General features: G+C 44.3%; 1 protein-coding gene and 1 pseudogene across 2 annotated transcripts in view; one reads left to right on the top strand and one right to left on the bottom strand.

Moving 5' to 3' along the window:
- Positions 1 to 25,229, top strand: part of RAB30 (RAB30, member RAS oncogene family) — a 105,632-nt gene that overhangs the window by 46,126 nt on the left and 34,277 nt on the right. The window contains exon 1 of one of the 2 annotated variants that reach the window (XM_055416099.2): positions 16,617 to 16,753. The exons of the other annotated variant lie outside the window; for it this stretch is intronic. The gene's annotated coding sequence lies outside the window, so the exon portion shown is untranslated. Of the gene's footprint in view, positions 1 to 16,616; positions 16,754 to 25,229 lie in introns of those variants that run through there. 2 annotated transcript variants of the gene reach the window in all.
- Positions 10,547 to 23,656, bottom strand: LOC129548378 (N-acetyllactosaminide alpha-1,3-galactosyltransferase pseudogene; annotated as a pseudogene).

Genomic DNA, 25,229 nt, shown 5'->3' with positions numbered 1-25,229 from the left:
TTCCCCCCTCTGGGTCATCCCCGCACACCAGCCCTGAGCATCCTGTAACATGCATTGACCCTGAACTTGCGATTCATTTCACATATGATAATATACATGTTTCAGTGCCATTCTCCCAAATCATTCCACCCTCACCCTCTCCCACAGAGTCCCAAAGACTGTTCTATACATCTGTGTCTCTTTTGCTGTCTCGTATACAAGGTTATCATTTCCATCTTTCTAGATTCCATATATATGCGTTAGTATACTGTGTTGGTGTTTTTCTTTCTGGCTTACTTCACTCTGTATAATAGGCTCTAGTTTCATCCACCTCATTAGAACAGATTCAAATGCATTCTTTTTAATGGCTGAGTAATACTCCATTGTGTATATGTACCAAAGCTTTCTTATCCATTCATTTGCAGATGGACATCTAGGTTGCTTCCATGTCCTGGCTATTATAAACAGTGCTGCGATGAACATTGGAGTACACGTGTCTCTTTCAATTCTGGTTTCCTCGGTGTGTATGCCTAGGAGTGCGATTGCTGGATCATATGGCAGTTCTATTTCCAGTTTTTAAAGGAATCTCCACACTGTTCTCCATAGTGGCTGTACTAGTTTGCATTCCCACCAACAGTGTAAGAGGGTTCCCTTCTCTCCACACCCTCTCCAGCATTTATTGCATGTAGACTTTTGAATAGCGGCCATTCTGGAATGTCCTTGTTTTAACACGCCTCTGTTTCAGCGTTAAGCCCAGGCAAAGTTACGGAGTCCCTGCATTATGCCTTGCAGGCATTTTGTCCTCACCTCTTATTCTATCTAGCATTGTTTTCCTGAGCTCTGAGTGCTGCATTGCTATTTGTTTTCATCTTCCTTGCTGGCCTGGGAAGTAGGACCTGAGACTAGGAACTAGATCTTGTTTTCCTCTGTACCATGAGCACAGTGGCTGGTTCCCAGTAAACATTTGTTAACCCCCAGACTGGGTCGTGGAGCACCGTGCTTCCAGGGTGGGGACAGGAAGTGGACAATGACCCTTTCTTTCTTGCCTCTTACAGGCGTGACTGTTTGCTAAATATTAAGGAGCAGAACATGTTGTTGGCTTGTTGTTATGCAACATTGCTCCCTTTGCTTTCAAGTCTGGTGTTTTTTAGACAGTCAGCAGGTCAGAGAGGGTGGGAGGGCCGCTGTAAGGGCGTAAACCTCCTACCAAAGAAGGAAGGGACTCACAGATGCTGCCTCTCCCTCCCTTGAGAGAAAGGCTTATAGTCTCCACCCCCCCGACGCCCCGCTCCAACTAGGGAAGGAGGCAGTTCATCCTGTCTTGACAGATATTCACTCAGCTCTGCAGGGTCTCCCATTGTCTTTTCCTTTGGACGTGACGCCAGGAGGATTTTTTTAAAATTGATGATTATGTTATTTAAAAAAAATCTGACGTTAAGATATTATTTCTGAGAGGCCCTGTTAAAAATGAAAATATATAACTTTGAAAGGGTTTAACACGTTGTTTCTTTATATATGTGTATATATACATGTTTGGCTGTGCCGGGCCTTAGTTGCGGCACATGGGATCTTCCGTCTTTGTTGCAACATTCAGGGTCTTTAGTTGCAACGTGCAAACCCTTAGTTGCAGCTTGAGGGATCTAGTTCCCTGACCAGGGATAGAACTTAACGCCCCCTGCCTTGGGAGCTCAGAGTCTTAGCTACTGCACCACCAGGGAAGTCCCTGATTTCGTGTTTCTTGAAGTGTGATCCTCAAGAAGCTATAAATATCATCCCGGGGCGGGGGAAGGAAATCAAGAACTAGTGGCCAAACAAATGTGGGATGCTAGATTAAACAAAGTTAAATAGGGTCCTTTCAAGACCTGTCAGCATCTCGCTGCTGTGCCTCTCCAAGAGGGGTGTGTAGTAGCAACGTTTCCTGAGTTTATTTTACGTTTCATCTGAGGAGCAAGAGCACTTCAGTAATGTGTTTTGTGGAACACGAGTAATTTTGGAAACAGCCCCTCAGTTTAAGTTCATCCTCTGAGGTCCCCCGGATGTGCCATTTCATCTAAGCTGCCCCTGGAGATAATGTAAACTTTTCTTTCATGACTTGCCTGGCTTTCCTTCATCTCGTTGTCTCCCTACCTCTTCTCTACCCACTGTTGTGGTGGTGGTTTAGTCGCCAAGTCGTGTCTGACTCTTAAATCATGTTGCAACCCCATGGACAGTAGCCCTCCAGGCTCCTCTGTCCATGGGATTCTCCAGGCAAGAATACTGGAGTGGGTTGCCATTCCCTTCTCCAGGGGATCTTCCAGACCCAGGAATCGAATCCGGGTCTCCTGCATTGCAGGCAGATTCTTTACCGGGTAAGCTACAAGTGAAGCCCTCTCTACCCACTACCTCCTTGTCCATATTGTATCAGTTTCACTGGATCTGGGACATCTTGCACAGAGGTACTCAGGAGATACTTGCAGTACTGTATTGGTGCCTTAGCTGAGTCAGCTTTAGAGTTCAATAGACACTGGCAGGAGTGGGAGCCCAAGAGAGGTCCGGGGCTTGGGACCCTCACTGGACAGGGATAGGGATCGGGGAGAGGACTCAGGGAAGACACGGCACCAGTGCAAGAGCCTGGACACAGAGAACAGAAAAAGAGCAAAATCTGGACATGCTGAGAATATACATCAAATGTTTTGAAGGCCAGCTCTGTCTCTGACACCCTGTGATCAGTTCAGTTCAGTTCAGTCGCTCAGTCATGTCCGACTCTTTGCGACCCCATGAATCACAGCATGCCAGGCCTCCCTGTCAATCACCAACTCCCGGAGTTCACTCAAACTCATGTCCATCGAGTCAGTGATGCCATCCAGCCATCTCATTCTCTGTCATCCCCTTCTCCTCCCGCCCCCAACACCTCCCAGCATCAGAGTCTTTTCCAGTGAGTCAACTTGTTGCATGAGGTGGCCAAAGTTTTAGAGTTTCAGCTTTAGCATCAGTCCTTCCAGTGAACACCCAGGATTGATCTCCTTTAGAATGGGCTGGTTGGATCTTGCAGTCCAAGGGACTCTCAAGAGTCTTCTCCAGAACCACAGTTCAAAAGCATCAATTCTTCAGCGATCAGCTTTCTTCAAAGTGCAACTCTCACATCCATACATGACCATGGGAAAAACCATAGCCTTGACTAGACAGACCTTTGTTGGCAAAGTAATGCCTCTGCTTTTTAATATAATATGTAGGTTGGTCATAACTTTCCTTCCAAGGAGTAAGCGTCTTTTAATTTCATGACTGCAATCAGCATCTGCAGTGATTTTGGAGCCCTAAAAAATAAAGTCTGACACTGTTTCTGCTGTTTCCCCATCTATTTCCCATGAAGTGATGGGACCAGATGCCATGATCTTTGTTTTCTGAATGTTGAGCTTCAAGCCAACCTTTTCACTCTCCTCTTTCACTTTCATCAAGAGGCTTTTGAGTTCCTCTTCACTTTCTGCCATAAGGGTGGTGTCATCTGCATATCTGAGGTTATTGATATTTCTTCCAGCAATCTTGATTCCAGCTTGTGCTTCTTCCAGCCCAGCGTTCCTCATGATGTACTCTGCATATAAGTTAAATAAGCAGGGTGACAATATACAACCTTGACGTACTCCTTTTCCTATTTGGAACCAGTCTGTTGTTCCATATCCAGTTCTAACTGTTGCTTCTTGACCTGCATACAGGTTTCTCAAGAGGCAGGTCAGGTGGTCTGGTATTCCCATCTCTTTCAGAATTTTCCACAGTTTATTGTATGGACCTAACAGAAGCAGAAGATATTAAGAAGAGGTGGCAAGAATACACAGAACAACTGTACAAAAAAGATCTTCACGACCAAGATAATCACGATGGCGTGATCACTCACCTAGAGCCAGACATCTTGGAATGTGAAGTCAAGTGGGCCTTAGAAAGTATCACTACGAACAAAGCTAGTGGAGGTGATGGAATTCCAGTTGAGCTGTTTCAAATCCTGAAAGATGATGCTGTGAAAGTGCTGCATTCAATATGCCAGCAAATGTGGAAAACTCAGCAGTGGCCACAGGACTGGAAAAGGTCAGTCTTCATTCCAATCCCAAATAAAGGCAATGCCAAAGAATGCTCAAACTACCGCACAATTGTACTCATCTCACACGCTAGTAAAGTCATGCTCAAAATTCTCTAAGTCAGCTTTCAGCAATACATGAACCGTGAACTTCCAGATGTTCAAGCAGGTTTTAGAAAAGGCAGAGGCACCAGAGATCAAATTGCCAACATCCGCTGGATCATGGAGAAAGCAAGAGAGTTCCAGAAAAACATCTATTTCTGCTTCATTGACTATGCCAAAGCCTTTGACTGTGTGGATCACAATAAACTGTGGAAAATTCTGAAAGGGTTGGGAATACCAGACCATCTGACACCCTGTGGTAGACCCTGTTTTTGTTGTTTGTTTCTTTTTTGTTTTTTTAAACATTTCTTTCTTTATTTGGCTGCATCAGGTCTTAGTTGCGGCACGCGGGCTATTTGTGCATTATGCATGATCTTTCATTGCGGCACGCAGACTCTTCCACTGTGGTGTGGGCTTAGTTTCTCATAGGCAGTAGGGATCTTAGTTCCCTGACCAGGAATCGAACTCATGTCCTCTGCCTTGGAAGGTGGATTCTTAAGCCCTGGATCACCAGGGAAGTCCCCTAACCATTGAATATTTAAACTTAATCCTGACCTTTGAAATAGGTGATATTCTTCCCATTTCCTCGATGAAGAAATGGCATCAGCAAGGTGAGCAGACATCAGTGTTTGTGCTGAGGATACAGAGATGAATAAAGCCCAGGCCTTTCCCCCAGTGAACCCTTGTTTTATGGAATAGGTGGTCCTGTAAATAAATAATTATAAATAGTGGGGTGACTACAATGATTAAGCTGTGGTCAGGGTCACAAGGGAGAACCCAATGTGTGTATGTGGGGAAGGGGTGGGAGTTGACAAATCCAGAAAGGCTTCCAGGAGTGATGCTAGAGCCAGGTGGGCTGAGAGTGTGAGCACAGCAGGGACCGAAAAAGCAAAAGCATGGGGGTGAGGAATATCCCAAGAAATTCATTGCCACTGGAGTATGGCATGTGAGGTAGGTGAGACGTGAGGCTGAGGAAGCTGTAAACAGGTTGAAGAGTTTCGGATTTGATTTTTGAAAACCATGGGAAGCCGCTGCAGGGTTCTTAGCAGAAGCGCAAGCTCGTTGTGGATACATAGTGGTAGGTAGTAATATTCCCATTGTCTGTGAGGGTAGCCAGGCTCAGAAGGAGACTTGCCCAAGCTCACTCAGCTTATCAGAGGTGAAGCAGAGCCACAATTTCAACTCAAATCCCTCTGGATCTTTCCATGACAAAGCTGCCTTTCCCAGTAACAATGGCCAATCATCACACTGAATTTCCTACTGAAAAGTACTCTCACTCTGATTGATATTGGAATCAGAGAATAGTTTTAAGACTTAATATGATAAAAAAAAAAAGGTCTTTTTTTTTTTCTCCCTACTTATTTATTTTCAGAGTAAAGAAATACTGGACAAAGTTAGAATATAAAATATGCTTTATAATAAAACCCATTTTACTTCCAATAAAATTTCTTATTTTCCACAAGTTTTAGCTTCTAATACATTTAAAGTTTTAGCTTTAATACATTTAAAGATAGTCTAATGATGGGTGAAGATAATGAAGATTTTTCAATGTAAAATGACACTTTATTCATTTTTCCTTTTTATTTTTTTATTTAAACTTTTTATTTTATATTGGAGTATAGCGGATTAATAATGTTGTGATAATTGCAGGTGCACAGCAAAGTGACCCAGTCAGTTCAGTTCAGTTCAGTTGCTCAGTCATGTCTGACTTTTTGTGACCCCATGGACCGCAGCACACCAGACTTCCCTGTCCATCATTAACTCCTGGAGCTTACTCAAACTCATGTACATTGAGCCAGTGATGCCATCCAACCATCTCATCCTCTGTCGTCCCCTTCTCCTCCTGCCTTCAATCTTTCCTAGCATCAGAGTCTTTTCTAGTGATAGTCAGTTCTTCGCATCAGGTGGCCAAAGTATTTGAGTTTCAGCTTTAGCATCAGTCCTTCTAATGAATATTCAGGACTGATTTCCTTTAGGGTGGACTGGTTGGATCTCCTTGATGTCCTAGGGACTCTCAAGAGTCTTCTCCAACACCACAGTTCAAAAGCATCAATTTTTCAGTGCTCAGCTTTCTTTATAGTCCAACTCTCACATCCATACGTGACTACTGGAAAAACCATAGCTTTGACTAGACGGACCTTTGTTGGCAAAGTAATGTTTCATACGTGTATATATATATATATATATATGACTTTTTTTTTGAGCATAAGCCCATCTTTTCTCCTTGGTTGGCCCTTGTAATAAACCTTTTTTCTGATCAAAAAAAAAAAAAGGCTTAATGTGATCAACAGCTAAAGTTACATGGTACTAGTACTTAGTGCTGTAAAGGTTCAGAGAAGGAGGAATCAGGGAGGACATCATGGGGGAGATGGCATCTGTGTTGCCCTGAAGGAAGAAGTAAACTAGAACAGATAATGTGAAACCAGGTGAGAGAACGATGGGGCTGAGGGGGTGGGGTTGTGCCTCCACGTGGTAGAGCAGGAGTGGGCGTGGGAAACAGATGGCAAGAGGCCACTTCCTGGCACAGCCACAGCCACTCCCTTCCAAAGATCACTATGTAAAGAGGAAAGAAACAATGATCATATAACTTGATTTCCATCTTCACTTTTGCTAAATATAAAAACACAACTGACATTCTTAAAATATTTTTAACTGCCTTATTGCAGTCACTAGAGAGTTTATTTCCTGACCTGTTCCCTCTTACTCTGCACAGTGATATATCTCAATGTCCCCATCCCCTCCTCAAAGCCACTCTGTACATAAAAGGATAACAATGAAGATTCTACTGCTGGTAGGACCATAGCCAGATTAAATGACATTTGAGTGAAAATGCAATCATAGGATTCTGTATGATGAACAGAGCTGGCTTACATAGAAGTGGGTGTGTGTTTGTGTTAATTCTCCCAAGTTAAGATTCCTTCTAACTGTTCAGATGATATTCAGAGCCTGGAGTTGGAATCTTTTGCAAATGCTACTCTATTATATTACTGTCGATGGTGTGGGGAAAAAAGGATGTATATAAGAATCAAACAGACCCGGGAAAGTATTCCAGCTCCCTTCCTACCAATTCTTTTACCTTGAGCACATTATGAACTGTCTTAAGACCAAGTCTTATGGATCTTTGATCTTATAATTATGCCACTTCTTTCTGCCACTGTGAAATTTATCCATCACTGGATAATTTTCAGTTGCAAATAAATATGCTCGTTTGACCACCTCATGTGACAAGTTGACTCACTGGAAAAGACTCTGATGCTGGGAGGGATTGGGGGTGGGAGGAGAAGGGGACGACAGAGAATGAGATGGCTGGATGGCATCACCGACTCGATGGACATGACTTTGAGTGAACTCTGGGAGTTGGTGATGGACAGGGAGGCTTGGCGTGCTGTGATTCATGGGGTTGCAAAGAGTCGGACACTACTGAGCGACTGAACTGAACTGAACTGAAGGGGACAACAGAGGATGAGATGGTTGGATGGCATCACCGACTCAATGGACATGAGTTTGAGTAAACTCCGGGAGTTGGTGATGGACAGGGAGGCCTGGGATGCTGCAGTCCATGGTTGGACAAAGAGGTGGACACAACTGAGTGACTGAACTGAAATGAATATTTACCTGAAAACAGCCCTCACAAAATTAAAAGTTTTCTAATTTTGTTTCTCAAATATTACAAGATAAATTCATTAATTTAAAAGTCTGTTGATCTTATTCCCCTCTTGAGCTATCTTCTAGTTTCTGCATTCCCTTTCTCAGTAAAACTTAAAAATTGTCTCTTGTTTTGGCTTTGACTACTTCCCCTCACCCTAATTTCATCTCATAGTCCACAGGGACTATTCTTGTCTGTGTCATCCAGTGACCTTCATGTTGCCAAGCTGAAGGCCACTGCTTTGTTTTGGTCTTATTCTCTCAGCAGCATGTGACAAGGCTGACTTCTCTTTGACACTCTGCTTTCCTGGGTCTCTTCATACCTCCCTTGACTGTCTTCAAGTCTCCTTCTCTCGGGACTTCCCTGTGGTCCAGGGACTAGAACTCTGCTCCCAGTGCAGAAGGTCTGGGTTCAATCCCTGGTCAGGGAACTAGATCCCACGTGCTGCAATTAAGAGTTCCCATGCCTCTATGAAGATCTAAGATCCCATGTGCCACAGCTGAGACCCAGTGCAGCCAAATAAGTAAATATTTTTAAAAACAAAACTCTCAAAAAGAAAATCTCTGTCTTCAACCTCTAAATGAAAATGTGCCTCATGTTCTGAAATGGCCTCTTCTCTATTTATTCACCCTTTGTAGATATCCTGTTTTAATCTGATGACTTGCCATAACATCCTTTGGCTAATGACCCTCAGATCTGTAGCTTCATCCTCAGACTTTCTCTGGAACTCTAGATTCATATCCAGAGAGATGTCTAGGCAACGTTGCAAATTTAATATGACTGAAAGAGAACTCTGGATGTAGTCTAAACTTGCTCTTTCAGCCTTCCCCCCTCAGTTAAGTGCTGCTGGTATTCCTTCCAAGTGCTCACGCCAAAATATCTGGGCCTTACTTTTTTTTTTTTTTTTACCGAGAAAATAATTTATTTAATTGTAAATCAGGAATTTTAGTTTTTTAACATTATTAATAAGATTTTTGAGTTTGTCCATTTGGATTTTAAATTTAAGTGAACTTAAAAAAAAATCAAGATCCCTTCGAAAGGAAACATCATTCTTTTTGTCTGATCTTTGAGGATATGTCATTTCTTTGCTTTCAGACTTAAATTATGAAATTTCCCTACTCCAGAATGGATCCCAAAAAACTTGAATTATAGAGAGGCAAGAGTCCTAACCGACCTTTGATCGCCTTTTTCTTTTACAAGCCCACTTCTTCAGGACTTTTGTTGGTTTTCTTTTGTTTTACTGGGTTGTGAAAAATTTTGGCAAGAACTGAAGAGTAGGAGGCACAGTGAAACAGCAGAGAAAATGGAAGTTTCATTCTATCAAAGAAGCTCACAGTGCTGAGCATCAAGCCAGTGCAATGGCTCTTCAAGTCAGCTGCTTGAAAATGGAAAGCAATATCGTAAACTGGAACACAAGCAAAATATAAACGTGCCTGAATATGTAAATGTTGCCTCCTAACCTCCTTTACATCGACTTGCTTAGCTTTAAATAATACATAAGATTTTAGAGCTTCTTTTAGAGAAAGGAACTGAATGATAAGATGTTCAGTTACAAGGACTGGATCTCCCATTGCCATCCCCTCTACTTTTGATATAAAATCAATTACCCATTTTATTAAACACGTCTGGTTGTTATACTTCAGTAGTGCAAGGGGAAATGAGAGGTTCCTTGATGTTAGCCCGCCAACTTGGGGCTTGATGGGCTGAGGGTTAGAGCAGGTGGTAGCAGAACTCGCTGATGACCGACTGTCATAAAGTCCAAGTCTGGGAAATGTAACCCCTTGCAAGCCTCTTCAGTCCCCTGCAGGTCTTTGTCTCCTGTGACACCATCCACTTCTTCTGACCAAGGATCTGAAGACTCAAGTTCCAGAGTCTGGCATACTGAATATGACTTAGCCAAAACAAGAAGCATCTTCTAAGACAACACTGCTCTGGCTGTCATAATGGTTGAGGAGACTGGAGACCACCCACTCTGCCTCCCATTCAGCACCTGGATCCATGCCATATTTATGTGCCAACCCTGCCCTGTGCCCCTCAGAGGAGGCACTGGCCCACAGTGATTAGCTCCCTGTCTTTCTACCCTCTCTTTGCTTATTTCATACCAACTTACAACAACTCATTGCCAACTTATTTTGAGGCTTTGTTCTCATTTCATGCGGAGCACCCACTGGCTCATTTAGATTGCCTATAACTCCCAACATCTCCACCATATCCACTGGGAATCTTGACTAGTCTTGGCACAGGAGCCAAACAATGTCCTGACAAGGAAAGGACATTGACTCAACCATTTGAGGATCACCAAGGTAGACTGTGGTCTACTAAGAGTTCTCCTGCTACAAAAGCAACTCTGTGTTGCTTCAGATCCAGCAGAGATAGAAAGACTGAAATCAAGAGGACAGTCCCTCACAAGTGTATCTTGTTGCCATACACTTCCCTTTGCATACTTCTCTCCAGTAGGTCAGCTGGCACAAATAAGAGTGTTTCTGGCTTTTTCTTTGTCTATGGCAATTTTTTTTTTTTTGGTTCAACTGATAGTGTATCCTCTCCCTGCCTCCCCAACCCAGAATAGATAGGAAATCACTGGGAATTTACATCTGATTACCACAGATTCATTCTCTCATATTACAAGGCTCAAAGTTACAAGGAGAAATAATATGTACTTGCTGTGTTGGTCTTTTGTTAATATATTTTTTTAAGTTAAAATTAAGTGTTACTTTTCTGAGGAAGTAGCCAGAATAATACTCTCTCAAATTCAAAAATGTACTGGCACAAAGTCAGTTATTTCTAACCACATGATACTCTTTTGTCTGCCAAGATAACTTGACAAGCTTAATATCCGAAGGCAGGCCTGTATGATAATCCCAGCAGTATTCCGGGGATAAGATTTTAGTGGGTTGTTGAGAAGGAAATTCTTGTTTAGATGGCCTTCATCATGCCTTTGGGTTTCTATGTCATTTTTCTTGTCCTTGAGGACTCCCTTGAAGCACTCCTGGGTGATGTTCAGGACCTGAGAGGGTGCTCCCCCCCCCCAAATGGCTGCGTGGTAATAAAAATCCCCTCTGCTGAAAGGAATGTATGCTGCAGACGCCTTCCACCTCTCCTAGGTGAACTTACAGGGATCTGCCTTGTACCATCAGGCCTGTAGCTTTGCTCACCGACTCGCCCAGGGTCTCCACTCCAAACTTGCCATGGAAGACCTGGTCCACATCCATGCAGAAGAGGAAGTCAGCCTCGTGCCAGATGTGGGCCATGACGTGCTCCCCAGTGGTCTTCACGCGCATCGTGGAACTCTTCTCAGGCTTGATCTCAAACACTTTGATGGAGCGCAGAGGACCCAGGTCTATCAAAGGCATCCTGGAGACATGATCCACCATGATGTAAAATATGACTCTGTGCCCAACCATGAAGTGTTTATTAGCAGACGTTAAGAACGCCTCCAAGTAATGCTCAATGTAACTTCCGACAGCAAAAACCGTCAGGCCGATGGTAATTTTCTGTTTGGCCTAATAATCATCCCAGATGGCTCTATTGTTAGTGCCTTCCCACACTACAGGCGCCTTCCATTCCGTCATGGTCACAACCTCGGGGCATCTAAGTGGGTTGAATCAGTCCAGAGATGAAGCTTGCTTTCGTCTTCCTTTCTCTGTTCCTTTTCTTCTGTGTCTTCCTCTTCTTCGTGGTTAAGCCATCTCGGAAACCACCAACCCTTCTGAATGCTGCTGCCACCAACTTCGGGGTTTTTTGACGGGTTTATCCAGAACAGAGAGCCTTCTGGGCTGTGGCTGTATTCCCCACACACGACAATGACAGCTGAGACAACCAGCACTGACAGAATCACTTTTCCTTTGACATTCAATCTTTTCTCCGCATCGTCCGCTCCTCTCCTCCCAGAGCAAAAGGCAAAACCCACCAAGCTCTACTGAGCTCTGCTCTGCAGAAGGAGGCAGGGCTGGGAGGTAGGGAAGGTCCGGCGCTCCAACTCCGGATGCGCAGAAGCCGGGTGCGCTGGGGGCTGGCGGGCGCCTCGGCAGCTGCCTTCGCCCGAGCCCCGCGGGGCATGCTGGGCCGTGCGGGGGCGTGGCGTGGCGTGCCTGGGCGTGGCGTGGCGTGGCGTACCTGGGCGGGGCTCTGGCCCACCGGTCGCAGGGCGCTCTTCCCTCCCAGGCTGCAGGCAGGGTCCACTCGGCAGCTGGTGGCACGCTCCTGACTCTGCCCGGCTAGCGGCCATAGGCCTTACTTTAGATTTCTTTCTTCTTCCACCATCATGATCCAGTCTTTCAGCAATTTCAGTCTTCTAGCTCTATCTTCAAAAACATTCCCAAAGCTTATCACCTTCCCGCCATCTTCATTACTTACATCTTAGTCCAAGCCACATCATCTCTCACCTAGGCTTCCTGCAGTAATCTCCTAGTTACCCTGCTTCAACCTGTATCTCTGCCACAAGACTCTGCCTATAATACAAGGACCAAGGAAATCTTTGGAAAACGTTAAGTGATTTATGTCACATTCCCAACCATCCTTCCCCCTCCAGGTGGCCTCCTGTTGCACTGAGAATGAAATCCTGACTCCTGGCCGTGACTGACTGAGCTGTGTGTTGCCTGCCCCGTGGTCTGTTTCTTAGCCTTTTCTCCTTGATCATGCACCCAGCCTCGTTGTTTTAGTTTTGGCTCCTTGAACATGCCAAGTCCATTCTTGCTTTTTAGGCCTCTTTGTACTACTTATTCCTTCAGCCCAAAATGCTCTTCCAGTTTTTATTTTTCGGCTGCACTGGGTCTTCATTAGGGCATGTGGGCTTAGTTGTCCCATGACATGTAGGATCTTAGGACCCCAATCAGGGATTGAACATGTGTCCCCTGCATTGGAAGGCAAATTCTTAACCACTGGACCAGCAGGGAAGTCCCTGTTCTTCCTATCTTCATGTGCTTGACTTTTTTCTTATTCTAACCTTATTTTAAATACAGCTATCCCAGAGAGGCCTTCTCTGACTATTCACTCTAAAATTGCTGTCTGGGGATTTCCTTTGTGGTCCAGTGGTTAAGACTCTGCGCTTTCAATGCAGGGGGTAAAATTCCTATATCTGGTCGGTGAATGAAGATCCCATATGCCACATGCTGCACCCAAATAAAATTGCTGTCTGTATACACTCTGTCCTTTCCTTTTATTTTTGTTCTTTACTGGCAGTTGCCACTATTTGATATTTTTCTTGTTTATCTATGTATGTGTTCCTTTCCCCATTCATTCCTTGCTCTCTTTTCTGTTCAGCTAGGATGTATACTCTGTGAAGGGTGTGGAGAACTTTGTCTGCCTGTTCATCATTGTAGCCTGGGCTCCTGGGTCAGTGACTTGCACAGAGAAGATGCTCACTAAAAATGTATGGAATGATGACTTTTTTTTTCATCTGTAGAATGCAGAGGGAAATACTTAGTTCTCAGAGTTGTTGAGGACTTGCATTATCAAATCTGATGATGCGTCTAAAGTGAATGGTTCTGTGTCTAACACCTTCTGCTTAGTAAATAGAAATGATATTATTTTTAAAGTAGCTGGCTCACTGTAGGCATTCAGCAAAAATTACATCTCTTTTCTTGCATTCTGGGTCCTGTGTAGTGTTTTATATTGAAATAAAATGTGCTCTGAACAAAGTAAAAAAAATACTTCCCAATCAGCTTTTTTTTTTTTTCCCCTATAGAAAACATTTAAAACCTGCTGTTCAGTGATTAGTCAACACCAGTTAGTTTAGAACCATTATTAATGTCACTTCTCCTCCCCCTCCTCCAACACACACAGAGACACTGAATTATAATAAGGTTTGGCTTTCCCCTGGGAAATTATCATTTTCTTTCTTCTCTTTGGTTATATGATCTTTGCCAATTAACTCTCCTCAGGATCAAAGTGTTTTGGGGTTTGGTTTCCTCATCCTGGTGTTGAGGTTCTCTGAAAACTATTCCTAGTTTTTGCATGTTCTGATCAATATTTCTTTTGCATTTATTTAACAACTATTTACTCGGGATCTCCTGAGTGACAGGCAGTGGGGGTACAGACAGAAATTCATAGGCACCTCTGTCCTTAAGGTCTAGTGGGGGAAGCAGGATCCCCGAACCAGTGAGGATAATGAAGTACCTATGAAGGGAGTCTCATGGCACATGGTGGAAGTGTAAAGGAGAGAGGGGCTGATTCCCACAGGGGAGGATGGAGGGGTCCAGAGCTGTGTGATTGCTCACCAGCAACAAGGAGAGAATGGCCTCTCCTTGTGAGTAGAGCCATGGAGAGATGAACCTGCCTCAGGGGCCACAGTCTGGGAGCTTGGCATGGCTGTGTGATCATCGTGGAGGTGGTGGTAACTCAAAGGTCATGAGAAACGAAGCCAAAGAGATGAGCAGGGACTGGGTTATGGGTGACTCTGTGTGCCCTGCTAGGGAATTTGAACTTTCCAACAATGACTTAATAAGATTTATAAGTACCTAAAAAAATTTTTTGTTTACTTTTTATTTTGTATTGGGGTATAGCCAATTAACAATGTTGTGATAGTTTCGGGCTGACAATGAAGGGACTCAGATATACACATACACGTATCCATTCCCCCCCAAATTCCTCTCCCATTGAGGCTGCCACATAGCATTAAGCAGAATTCCATATATAAGCACCTGAGATTTACTGGGTGCCAGGCTCTCTTCTTTGTGCTTTGTTGTAGTAAATCTTTTCATCTGTAAAATAACCCCATGAAGTAGGTGCTGTTATTATCCCTACTTACAAATAAAGAAATGTGGGCACCGAGAGGAAAGGGAACTTGCCCACAGTCGCCCAACTCTTCGGGGCAGAGACAGGACTCAGACTCAGGCAGTTTGGTTCCTAGGTTTACCTCCTTCACCAGGACCCTGTTCTTCCTCTCACAGTGAGCTTGTGTGGGCAGCTAGGATCTCTGAGGAGTTTGAAGTCTGGGAATGGCATGGTCAGATTAGTTCTTTGGAAATATTAAATTAATATTGTAGTGGAGTAGTCACATTGCATTTTGTCCATGAGTTCGTTTCCAAAAACTTCTAAAGCAAAGAATGCAATGTGACTTTTTACCTTGATGTAGGCAGTATCTGAATGAGGTTGGCCGTGTTCACAGTGGCATCTTATGTCTTCATCAGCCCAGCCCAGCCCAGCCGCTTTCCCCAGCCTTGTGACAGAAGACAGAGGCTTTGCTAGACACACATGGAAGAGATGAATAGTCAGTTTGTCAGGGGCCCTGTTGTTTGAAAAGCCCCAAAGTATCACACTCCTGCAGAAACTGAGCCCGTCCATGAGGAAAGCAGACTGAGCCTCGCCTCCCTGTCTGCAGGGCCCACATTCAATGGGCAGCGGAGCCCAGGCGTTGCTTACATAGCAATCCCCCTTTTTCTTTCTGGAGGGATCCTTGCTGGTGAGGCTGTCAGGTCGGTGTCAAGGAGGTAAAATATGCTGGATCAAGCAACCAGTTGGATTGGATCCCTTCAAGCTTTTCCTGATTTGAAAACTTAGTCCATTGTTACATCTATTATCTTTTATTTTTTTAATTTTATTTTTAATTAAAAAAATTTTTTATCTAGGCTGTGCTGGGTCTTTGTTGTGGCTCATGGGAGCTTCTGTAGTTAGCTGCAGTGTGAGGGGCTTCTCTCTAATAGCACAGCACGGGCTCACGAGCGCATGGGCTCAGTAGTTGTTCACGGGCTTCGTTGTTCGGTTAGTTCCCCGACCAGGGATTGAACCCAGGTCCCTTCACTGGAAACTGGATTCTTAACCACTGAGCCACCAGGGAAGTCCCCCATTATCTTTTCCAAATCTGAGAAAATTGCTTCTAATTTACAACAATGTCAGCTTGAGTAGCACAGCACTCTCCACGCTCCTGGCTTTTGGCTATTGATACAGGCCTAAGAAGGCTGAGCACTGAAGAATTGATGCTTTTGAACCATGGTGCTGGAGAAGACTCTTCAGAGTCCCTTGGACAGCCAGGAGATCCAACCAGTCCATCCTAAAGGAAATCAGTTCTGGGTGTTCACTGAAAGGACTAATGTTGAAGCTCCAATACTTTGGCCACCTGATTTGAAGAGATAACTCACTGGAAAAGACCCTGATGCTGCAAAAGATTGAGGGCTGGAGGAAAAGGGGGAGACAGAGGATGAGATGGTTGGGTGGCATCACTGACTCGATGGACGTGAGTTTGAGTAAAGTCCGGAAGACAGTGAAGGACAGGGAAGCCTGGCGTGCTGCAGTCCATGGGGTTGCAGAGTCAGACACAACTTAGCGACTGAACAACACCACCACAAGCCTAAGAGTCTTCCACAGGTGTTAGGAACTTTGATCATTCCAGCTGTTCTGTCACCATGGTGTGAAATTGCTGTTTTTTTTACAGTCAGACATTGTATGAGGTCAGTTCCCTTGACAGCACTTGACAAAACCCATTGGTATATGTTCCTACAGGTCTTTGTTATGTTCTCTGGTTTTAAAAATTGAAATGATTTTTTTAACTACTTTGAAGGAAATCTTGTCATGATTACAGTGATCAAAACCAAACTAAATCATGTAGTGCTTAGGAAAAAGAGACAGGAACATATCAAAATGCTGGTAGTGTTTGGGTTGCTTTTGCTAATTCCTTTTTCTATGTCTTCTGCGTTTTAAAAAAATGTGTCTATGGTATATGCAAAATGTTAAAACTTGTTTAAAAGGTGGGGAGGATGAAATTTTAAAAAAAGCTCCCTGTGATCTCATAAACTAAATGCAATATATGCTCTTGCTTTTGGAAATGCCCTTGTTCACATCCATGCTTATATTTTATAGCTACAGTCCTGATAAATGCAGCTTTGTGTATTCTTTTAGTTTTGTAGCTTATGTTCAACATTATTTCATATTTCTACATAGTTTTCCTAACTGGCATTTCTGACAGCTGCCCTGCATTCCATGGTATTGATGTTCTATACAACACTGCCCGAGCTGGACAACTGGATTGTTTCCAGTTCGTTTAGGTAAGATGTAATGAGCATTTCTGTTCATATTGCATTTTGAGTTTGTTCCTTAAAGTGAATTTCCAGAAGTGAGTTCCCAGCATGGAAAGTGTGAATGCAGTTATGTCTTTTGCTTTGTACCCATAGGAAGATTCTGCTTTCAGAAGAGCTAATTAAATGTGGATGATCACTAGCTGATTATGTGTCTACCTGTTCTGTGTTTCCCTTACCAGTATTGAGTCCCTATATTTTAATAAAGCATATTGTTTCTAAATAAGTCGTATTTATTGAAGAAAGTTTAGAAAAGATATAAATAGATCAAGAAGAAAATAATCTATAATCCCACTTAGAGGAAGCACTTTTTAAATGTATTTTCTTCCACGTATATGTTTCATAATGTCACATCATGTGGTTCCATGTAACCATTTCTCCACTGTTGGATAGAGGCTTTACCCACTCCGTTTTTGGGGACTATATTAAGTAATACTGGAACGAACTTTCTTTGTGCTCTACTGTGAATAAATCCGTGTGTACGTCTTGGAATCATTCCTTAGGGAAAACTCCCAGAAGCAAAATTGTTAGATTAAAGAGCGTGGGTGTTGGTAAGGCTTTTGATAAATATTGAAGGCCTGCTAGTGAGGACAGTCATTCCTTGTTACACTTAACCTGGTTAGACATCGCTGGCTGGGTGAGAGTTGACAAGGGCTGGAGCCAGGCTGGTGCAGTAGAGACAAAGGTGCAGTGGAGGGGGCTAGTCAGGCTACATTTCTTTCTTTTTCGATTTTATTTTTGGCTGCACTGTATTGCTTTTATGCAGGCTTTCTCTAGTTGTGGTGAGCAGGAGGCTACTCTCTTGCTGTGGTGTTTGGGCTTCTCATGGCGTGGCGTCTCGTGGAGCACAGGCTCTGGGCGCATGGACTTCTGTTGCAGCATGCAAGCTCAGTAGTTGTGGCACAGGCCTGACTTGCTCTGAGGCATGTGGGATCTTCCCAGATTGGGAACCCATGTCCCCTGCATTGGCAGGTAGATTCTTATCTACTGCACCACCAGGGAAGCCCCAGGCTACATTTCTGACAGCACATCAGCAGGCCTTGGCGACAAATGGTTTGTGGCCTTCTGTGTGTGTGTGTGTGTGTGGTGTTTGGGGTAGACTGGAGGAGAACTTTTACTCCATATTCCATGTAGGAATTTGCAAGGATACAGATAAGGGTCTTCCCTGGTGGTGCAGATGGTAAAGAATCCACCTGCATTGCAGGAAACCTAGGTTCCCTCCCTGAGTCGGGAAGATCCCCTGAAGGGAATGGCAACCCACTGCAGTATTCTTGCCTGGAGAATTCCATGAAAGAGCCTGGCGGGCTACAGCCTATGGGATCGCAAAGAGTCAGACACAACTGAACAACTAACAGACATACAGATAAGATAATTTTTAGGAGAGCAAACCTGAGGCCTTCTATAGGTGTCAAAGGTTATTGATAGTAATAGTCACCAGGAAATCTCACCCCACAAGCCTGGTTTCAAGGATGAAATAGGCTGATGTGTATAAAGCATCTACGCTCTAGACAAATAGGCATTCTTCTGTGTTGACAGGGGACCTGGCAAAGTCTTGGGAGATAAAACTTGGGAGATTTGCTACATTTTATCTCCTCCATTTGAGTCACAAAGCATGTGGACACTTGCTTCCATTTTTCCTTTTCTCCTGCTTCCAGTGAGGAGAGAATCTGTTTAACAGCTGAGGGTAGGGTCCAGCCTGGAGTGACAGGGAAGGAGATACCCCCAATCCCTGGTCTACCTTGGAGGGAAGTGCTTGGGGCTGAAGTTCTGACCTCTGGCTGCCTGGCCCGGCTGCTCTGAATCTCAGTCTAGGGGAGGAGCCTAAGGATGCTGATAATGAGGTCCTTCCGGTCCAGCCAAACAGGCGCAGGAAAGCTTCTGTGGAGGAAAGATTAGGCACACTCCCAGATTTACACAACGTGGATAACAGATTCCACCCCCACCCCCCACCCGGGCCCCAGAGCTCTTGGCGGGTGGTATTGTTTATTGTTGGAGGAGGACAACAGAGGGAGCCTGGCAGGCTTGTGCAGAAGCCGGAAACAGCAAGTTGGGTCTGAGAAGGCGTTTTCTTAGATCAGTGCAACAAACATGTTTTGCAGACAGAAGCTCCCCCTCTTGGAAAGGGATTAATGAGTGGAAGGGTATCTTCCTTCTCCCTGGTAGACAAGGGGCCTGAACCACCCAGTGTCTCCTGTGCTCAGGTGCTGTGGTGCAAAACAAATTAGCTGGGCCTGCTGGGGGAGTGCGCGGAACGGGGGCCCAAGTGGGTGGGGGGCGGCCCTCCCACTCACCTCCCTTCTCTGTGGGAAGACACATCTGGGCCCAGGGCAGTGACGCCTTCTCACCACGGAAAGTGAAAGAGCGTTGTTGACTTAAGCAGGATCCTTCCGATGTGGCCTTTGGTGAAATGCCATTCCTTGGATTACTTTTCACTTTCCTTATTCCTCTGGATTCCCAAATCCATTTTGTATTTCGAGGAAAGAGGAAAATATGGAAGATAACATGTACGAAGAATAAGATAAAATATCTTACTGTCTTGCCTTTGAAAATAATACTGTGGAGATCTCAGGCCTACTTTGTTTTATATCTTTATTTTTTCATGTGTCTCAAAAAATATTCTTGGGACTTCCCTGGTGGTCCAGTGACGGAGACTGTGCTTCCAAAGCAGTTGGCCCAGGTTCGATCCCTGGTCAAGGAACTAAATTCCGCATGCTGCAAGGAAGACTTGGAGCAGTCCCCGCCCCCTCCCTCCCCCCAATCTCAGAGGCTGCTTTTTTTTTATTTTCTTTTTCCTCCCTTTTATTGGATTCATAATACCCCTCCCAAGTTGGAAAGGCAAGCAAACTCAGGGCTGCTTTTGACTTCCCTCCCATCCATGGGTCCCTGCCAGCCTCCATGGTGGTTAGACCCCAGCCTTGTCCAGGGGATTTATATTTGCAGACTTCATTTGTCCTGGCAACAGCTCTGATTTAGAGTTAGGGGACTCAGGTGTCTCTTCTGACTCTGTTGCTTGCACGCTGTGCAGCTTGAGGCAAGTCACTCTTCCTCCTTTCAAAGGCCATTTCTGTAAAATGGGGAGAAGGAGACAGGTTCTTCCCGCCTCCTCAGGAAGGTTCTGTGTCAGAGCCCAGTGAGAGCAGTTTCTGAGCGGCAGTACATGATCCTCACGGGGTGAGGGTTTTGTTTTTATTAGGGACACAAATAGCCTATCGTTCTACCCGTTGGATTTGGCTGTCACACACACGATGGATACTTGGTTTTAAGGGAATTTGGCGTGAAAGAATGAGCCCACCATGTAGCGAGACATGGTTTAATATACACCACGAACTGGAAAAGGCAACTCCAGAACCTGGGTGGTACATTCCTTAAAGGGTCTCTGTCACAGTAAGGTGGGGAGCAGGGCAAAGAGAAAACAGAAAGAGACAGCTTACCTCAAGTAGATATTTTTAAAAGGGCCCCTTTCACTGTATTAGGATAGCTGCTGGTGCTGCTGCTAAGTCACTTCAGTTGTGACCGATTCTGTGCGATCCCATAGATGGCAGCCCACCAGGCTCCCCCGTCCCTGGGATTCTCCAGGCAAGAACACTGGAGTGGGTTGCCATTTCCTTCTCCAATGTGTGAAAGTGAAAAGTGAAAGTGAAGTCGCTCAGTCGTGTCTGACTCTTCGCGACCCCATGAACTGCAGCCCACCAGGCTCCTCCGTCCATGGGATTTTCCAGGCAAGAGTACTGGAGTGGGGTGCCATTGCCTTCTCTATTAGGATAGCTACCTTGTCTTTTAAGCACTATTGTAAGACTGAATGAAAGGGCAGAGTATAATTTTCTTTTTTTAAAATATTTACTTATCTGCACTGGGTCTTAGTTGCGGCATGTGGGATCTAGTTCCCTGACTGGGAATCAAACCTGGGCCCCCTGCGTTGGGAGTGTGGAGTCTTAGCTACTGGACCATCAGGGAAGTCCCTATAATTTATTAAGAGTTGGAGGTTATCTTCTTTCCCCAAAAGAGCTAGATACTACAGTCTCTCCAAAAGTAAACACTGTACTAGTTTTCTTTCGTAGTTTTTCTGGAGATATTTTATGCAGATGTGCTGGGCTGTGCTTAGTCGCTCAGTTATGTCCGACTCTTTGCAACCCTGTGGTCTGTAGCCCGCCAGGCTCCTCTGTACCTGGGATTCTCCAGGCAAGAATACTGGAGTGGGTTGCCATGCCCTCCTGCAGTGGATCTTCAGGGATTGAACCCACAGTCTCTTACGCCTCCTACATTACAGGTGGATTCTTTACCACTAGTGCCACCTGGGAACCCCCTGCAGATGCAGTGAATTAATTATATGCCCTCTTTTACTATGGGCTTCCCCAGTGGCTCAGTGGTAAAGAATCTGCCTGCCGTGCAGGAGACTCTGGAGACATGCGTTTGATCCCTGAGTCAGGAAGATCCCCTGGGGGAGGAAATGGAGACTCACTTCAGTATTCTTGCTGGGAAAATCCCACGGACAGAGGAGCCTGGCGGGCTACAGCCCATGGGGTTGCACAGAGTCAGACACGACTGAGCAACTGAGCACAGTGGCAGCTTTTCATACTAGGCACACTATTCTCCACCTTGCTTCTTTCACTTAATGTATTTTGCAGATGTCCATAGTGGGCTGCGTAGAATATTGATGCATAGTTTCCAGTCTGTACAACTATTTTCCTGCTGACGGAGTTAGGCTGATTTCATATGCTATTATAAACATTGTTGTAATATATCCCACTCCATGTGTCTCTGCACATATGTATCAGTATCAGTGCAGGGTAAACTCCTTGGAAGTAGAATTGTTGAGTCAGAGGGATTATAATAGTCTTGTTAGTTTTCAGTCAATACAGCCTTGCATAGCCATTGCATTGGTTGGCCTCCCACCAGCCGTATACAGGTGCCCCATTTCTCTACACTCTGTCCAATACAGAGTGAATATTGCCAATGTGATATGAAAAATGGCCCCTGATTACAAATTCACTGTAGTTTTCATCATAAATTATAATTTATAAATTCATTATAGTTTGAATTTACTCATTAGCAAGGCTGATTTTGTTTTTTTAATGTAAGTACCATTTAAATTTCATCTGATAAACTGTCTGCTCATGTCTTTTACCCTTTTTTTTTCTATTGGGTTATTCATCTTTTCTTATTGATTTATAGGAAATTAACCCACTCCAGTGTTCTCGCCTGGAGAATCCCAGGGATGGGGGAGCCTGGTGGGCTGCTTTCTATGGGGTCACACAGAGTCGGACACGACTGAAGTGACTTAGCAGCAGCAGCCCTTCAGTTCAGTTCATTTCAGTCGCTCAGTCGTGTCCGACTCTTTGCGATCCCATGAATCACAGCACGCCAGGCCTCCCTGTCCATCACCAACTCCTGGAGCTCACTCAAACCCACCTCCATCGAGTCAGTGATGCCACCCAGCCATCTCATTCTCTGTCATCCCCTTCTCCTCCTGCCCCCAATCCCTCCCAGCATCAGAGTCTTTTCCAGTGAGTCAACTCTTCGCATGAGGTGGCCAAAGTATTGGAGTTTGAGCTTTAGCATCAGTTATATGCCTTTCAGATATTTTAGTTCATCTTTGTTTTATGATGCTGAATGTTTAAAAATTAGTCAAATGGGTCAATATCTTTATTTAATGGCTTTGATTTTGTGCAATTATTAGAAAGCCTTCCTCACTTTAAGATTTCTGTATATCATGCTTTCTTCTAGCAATCTTGCATGTTTTCATTTTTAAAAATCCAAATCTCTAATCCATCTGGAATTTATTTCAGTAAGAGGAGTGAGACAGGATTCCAGCTTAATTTTTTTCACAGAAAAACATGGGTTTTGAATCCTGGCACTTTAGCTCATTAGCTGTGTAATTTTAAACAAATAAGTTAACCCCTTTGAACCTCAATTTCTTTATCTGTGGAATAGGGATAATAATGCCTACCGAGTAAGGCTGTTGCAAAGGTTAAATAAGATTATGTATGGAAACAGAAGAGTTCCTGGCATATAGTTAAGTGTTCAAATCATGGTCCAGATACCCAGGAACCTGGGCAAACAGGGTGTTCCCACAAGGGAAGAAGTTTGAGGTGTGTGGGATACAGAGGTCACCTTGCAACTCGCCAGCGTGTGACTTAGGGTGAATCACTTAAACCCTTGGTTTCCTCACCTGCATAATGAATGATAAGAACCAGTTCTTGTGGAGAGGTCCAGATTAGATCATGTCTGTGAAAGCATTTGGTCAACTGTAAAGGGCCATGACAGAAATGCTGGAGATTATGGCCTGATGAATGAGAAGCAGCCATGGCGCAGGTGGGTGTTTGCCATCCCTGGCCAGGGAGAATAATTAACTTGCAATAACCTGAAATTAGCAGCTGATGTAAAGCAAGTGAGCTTGCAGTACTTGATTATAGTAATGTTTAGTAATTGCCTTCTAGTAATTAAGCAATAATGAGCTTCCTGAGACAGAACCTTGTTAGAGCAAAAGACAGATCAAGCCCTTCCAGTTCAACGTACGCTTCTTGAACACAGCCAGAGGAGTATGCAGACACGAGTACCTTGTTGGAAGTGTGGGCCTTGTCTTTAAGAACAGACGGGAGGAGCCGTAGACGTGTAGGGCGCAGCCCCCTGCAGCAGACAGAGCACATGTGGAGATAAACTGGGAGGAAAGTCCACAGTGCCCTGTGATTGTCCGGGAGGGAGAGAACCGCTTGCTCAGCCCTGTGTGTTGTCTGCACCCTGCAGCCCGGCCCCGACTGAGGAGCCCCGGCTCAGTAATGCTTTCTTCAGATGTTACTTGTTGCCCTTTTCTGTTCCCCATTTGGCTGTTTTGGATTCATCAGCCTCATATCTTGTTTCTCGGGCCCTACCCATCTTCCTTCACAGCTGGGGCTGTGTTTAGGGTCTCTGTTTCTCCCAGACCTGATGAGTCCAATTTTTCCCAGGGTAGGAGTTGCTAGATAAAGTGTAGGATGCCCGGTTAAATTTGAATTTCAGATAAACAACTAATAACTTTATAGTAGCAATATAAGTGTGTTCTATGCAATATTGGGGTTATACTTATCTACTAAAAATTATTCATATGTCCCATGTAATATTTGGAGCAAATATGCTGCTGCTGCTGCTGCTAAGTCACTTCAGTCGTGTCCGACTCTGTGTGACCCCATAGACGGAAGCCCACCAGGCTCCCCCGTCCCTGGGATTCTCCAGGCAAGAACACTGGAGTGGGTTGCCATTTCCTTCTCCAATGTGTGAAAGTGGAAAGTGAAAAGTGAAAGTGAAGTCGCTCAGTCGTGTCCGACCCTTAGCGACCCCACGGACTGCAGCCTACCAGGCTCCTCCATCCATGGGATTTTCTAGGCAAGAGTACTGGAGTGGCTTGCCGTTGCCTATACTGAAGTTTATTTGTTGCTATCTGAAATTGAAATTTAACTGGGTCTCTTCCTCCTTCCCTCCTCCCTCCCTCCATTCCTCCTTCTAAAACCCTATCTGAATAGCCCTGATTTCAAATGCTATAAAATAGCATTTACCATACTCATGTTTCAGGGAGTCCAAGTAGCAAGGGATAGTAAAAGGTATTAATCTTAGAAAAGATTTTTCAGCTAAAATCATGTTTGGTAAATCCTGGATTAAACAGTTAACCAGTTTTCTTCACTGTGGAAAAATTTTCAGAACCTTTTAAGTCTCCAACCCTGGATTATAGCATTTAGTGTTTCTCGCAATTACGTCACTGTCCTCCCCTCCCACGTCCTGCATTTTTAGGGTCTTAGGAGCAAATGTTGCGGGAATGCCGATGGGCCTTCCGGGTGTCTGTTCTATTTGCAGACCATGAGTTCTGATTTGGCGTTTTGGAAAAGTAGCCCTCAGTGTGTAGTCACTCAGTTGTGTCCGACTCTTTGCAATCCTATGGAGTGTATGTAACCCTCCAGGCTCCTCTGTCCATGGGATTTTGCAGGCAAGAATAGTGGAGCGGGTTGCCATTTCCTTCTCCAAGCCCTCTGTAGAAAATAAAAAAGAGTTTGTATAATATTATGATTCTGGTTTTTTTTTAATCTGTAAATTAAAAAATAAACACATTAATGTGAGAATATATATATGTATTTTAAAAGCTAGAAGATTGTAGAACAAATTATTAACTGTACTGTCCCCAGGAGGGGGTGTGGGTAGGGAAAGAGATTTTCCCTGGCAGACTTTCTTTCCTTCTTGTTTGACGATATACTCTGCAGTCAGTATATATGACTCTTGACTGAGGGTTAGGGATTAAAAGAAGTTTGATTATACCTTTGAAAACATTTGATTATTGTATATTTATTTACATACTGCTTTTCTGTTTATTTCCTGATTTGTAACTCAGTGATGTCGGTTCTAATGTTGCTGTTGTTTAGCCACTAAGTTGTATCCGACTCTTTGCGACCCCATGGACTGTAGCCCTCCAGGCTCCTCTGTC

The sequence above is a fragment of the Moschus berezovskii genome, chromosome 25, assembly GCF_049115385.1.
Source record: "Moschus berezovskii isolate FMDL1 chromosome 25, NW_MosBer_1.0, whole genome shotgun sequence".
Classification (NCBI taxonomy): Eukaryota; Metazoa; Chordata; class Mammalia; order Artiodactyla; family Moschidae; genus Moschus; species Moschus berezovskii.
This window is presented reverse-complemented; position numbering and strand designations above follow the sequence as displayed.